The 3,021-nt window shown below is 38.2% G+C and overlaps 1 long non-coding RNA gene across 1 annotated transcript; it reads right to left on the minus strand.

Annotated features, from left to right (window-relative positions):
• Positions 1–629: 629 nt before the first annotated feature.
• LOC134969998 (uncharacterized) lies at positions 630–1,281 on the minus strand. The gene is made up of 4 exons (XR_010189608.1): positions 1,187–1,281; positions 1,000–1,100; positions 813–913; positions 630–726 (listed from the first exon to the last, which is right to left on the minus strand). It is a non-coding gene; the product is annotated as an uncharacterized LOC134969998 (long non-coding RNA).
• Between the last annotated feature and the right edge of the window lie 1,740 nt (positions 1,282–3,021).

Below are 3,021 nucleotides of genomic sequence, written 5' to 3' on the forward strand. Positions count from 1 at the left end.
GTTCACTTACTGCAGGAGCGTACTCCATATCTTCAAGATGAAAATACGGAACAAAATCACATTAAATGAAAAAAAAAAAAAACGCCACAGTTAGCTAAGTGCCTACAACATAGGTTACCATCAAAAATTACAAACTTTTTGAGATTTACTACATACCCAGATAATTAATGCAACAATATATTACAAAAGTACTAAGTATGTTTTTAAAAAAACAAAACAATAAAATGCAAACTTTAAAAAAAAAAAAAATACCTGATCCGAAAATAAAGGATCCCTTTTTGTGAAACTACAAAAGAAAACTGGCCTACTTTGGCAAACAAAATGGGACTGCAAAAACCAAGAAGAGAGACACCTACAAGAGAGAGAAATGGCCAATTAGAAATAAGATACACACTTGCAACAAACACACACCATGACACCCAGGGACAGGCAACTTACCTGCTCAGAAAATAAAGGTGCAGCTTTTTTTGAAAAATCAAATTAAATCTGGCCTACTTTGGCACACAAAATGGGACTGCAAAAACCAAGAAGAGAGACACCTACAAGAGAGAGAAATGGGCAATAAGAAATAAGATACGCACTCGCAACAAACACACACCATGACACCCAGGGACAGGCAACTTACCTGCTCAGAAAATAAAGGTGCAGCTTTTTTTGAAAAATCAAATTAAATCTGGCCTACTTTGGCACACAAAATGGGACTGCAAAAACCAAGAAGAGAGACACCTACAAGAGAGAGAAATGGCCAATAAGAAATAAGATACACACTCGCAACAAACACACACCATGACACCCAGGGACAGGCAACTTACCTGCTCAGAAAATAAAGGTGCAGCTTTTTTTGAAAAATCAAATTAAATCTGGCCTACTTTGGCAAACAAAATGGGACTGCAAAAACCAAGAAGAGAGACACCTACAAGAGAGAGAAATGGGCAATAAGAAATAAGATACACACTCGCAACAAACACACACCATGACACCCAGGGACAGGCAACTTACCTGCTCAGAAAATAAAGGTGCAGCTTTTTTTGAAAAATCAAATTAAATCTGGCCTACTTTGGCACACAAAATGGGACTGCAAAAACCAAGAAGAGAGACACCTACAAGAGAGAGAAATGGCCAATAAGAAATAAGATACACACTCGCAACAAACACACACCATGACACCCAGGGACAGTCAACTTACCTGCTCAGAAAATAAAGGTGCAGCTTTTTTTGAAAAATCAAATTAAATCTGGCCTACTTTGGCACACAAAATGGAACTGCAAAAACCAAGAAGAGAGACACCTACAAGAGAGAGAAATAGCCAATAAGAAATAAAATAACCACTCTCAACACTAGAACGGACACACTGTAAATTACAGGTAACCAAACTATTAGATAGTACATGTTAATAAATTTATAGCAAAAAGTATTAACCACCAAACTACAAATACCCATTTTAAACCACTACAAAGGAACATTGCACACCCATACATACTTGGTTTGTTAATCTCCTAATTTTTCGTAAATATTTGAAAAATATGCTGTAAATACGCCCTCCGCAACACAACAGTAACACATTTGCAAGCAAACAAATGCACATTTTATGCTATATACTGCAATAAAAACTCACTCTGAAATGTGAGAGGCAACACGTCCACCTTGCCTGTGTCTTCAAACAGCATTTAGCATCATACACCCACTCACACAGGCTCCAATCCAGGCTGTTAAATAGGCTGTACAACAATTACTGGAGCTATTAGCATAATTGACACCTGTGCGAATTACCGCACTGGAAACCACACGCAGCTATAAATCGCTAGACACCTGTGCAAACACACATGCCACCAGCAACATGGCTACTCATGAGCAGAAGGCAGCAGAGATGGACCAGGTGCAGCAGCAGATGTCCGCTTTGACACATAGGCGCCTAGTGCTGCGGAGGCAGATGCTGGAAGCTGCAAGTGCGGATGTTGAAATTGCAGGACCCAGTACTGTACAAACTCCATCTTCTGATACCCAGAAGTTAGGAGTGAATCCCCTGCCAGACATAGATACTGGGGAAACTGAGGGAGATTTTGGCCTACCATCTCAAACACAAAGTACACAAGCAGCTAGTGAAGAGGAAGATGGTGAGGAGGGACAGGACGATAGCTCACAGGCTACAGCCAAAAAAAAAAAAAAGACAGCCCGCCTTCACTAAGAGGGAGTTACGTGTTTTGGTCACACAGGCCATGGCAAAAATTCATCGAGGCCCCAAAAACATGGGTGCTGCATCCAAAGATCGAATCTGGAGGGACATCACTGATTCTGTTAATGAAGTCGGCACAATAGTCCGCACCTCACAGGAAGTTAGAAGACGGTAAGTGTATATTGACACACCATTTTCTGAGCCAAGTATTATTAAAAAATAAGCTAGATGTGATGTTGCCTATAGCAAACAAATACATAACATGTGTACTATCAATTAAAGCAGGTATTCATAACTTTTCTGTACCTTGCCCCTATTTTTTATCACATATGTAGATGGGCCGACAATGTCCATCTTTGTATGTGATGCTCATTTGTAGCCATGTTGTGTTGCTGATTTCCTTTATTTTTTGAAGTAAAAAAATATAAAACCAAAAATTGTTTGTGTGTTTTATTAAAGGTTATGCACTATGGAAAACTGTGCCCTGTAAACTTTAACATGGCATATTGACATTTGTGGAACAAGGGAACAATCAGAATATTCATACAAACATTGCATATTATAATTTAAAACATGTATGCCTTGCACAACACTTAAGTCGGCATATAAAAAAAAAAGTTAGGACCTTGGGTTACTAGGGGCAACATGGCATAGTATTAGATATGGACACATATTCCCACAAAAAAAAAAAAAAAAAAATTGTATTAAGTAACATTAAGTGTAGGCTGCATTATGTTGTTCATGTTAATTGGTATGTACAAAGGAATATGTCTATGTCGAGAAGATTTAGCTGATGTAGTTTATAAATTGGTTTATTCACACTTGATTACATTTGATAGTATTAAACA

The sequence above is a fragment of the Pseudophryne corroboree genome, chromosome 11 (genome assembly GCF_028390025.1).
Source record: "Pseudophryne corroboree isolate aPseCor3 chromosome 11, aPseCor3.hap2, whole genome shotgun sequence".
In the NCBI taxonomy this organism is placed as follows: domain Eukaryota; kingdom Metazoa; phylum Chordata; class Amphibia; order Anura; family Myobatrachidae; genus Pseudophryne; species Pseudophryne corroboree.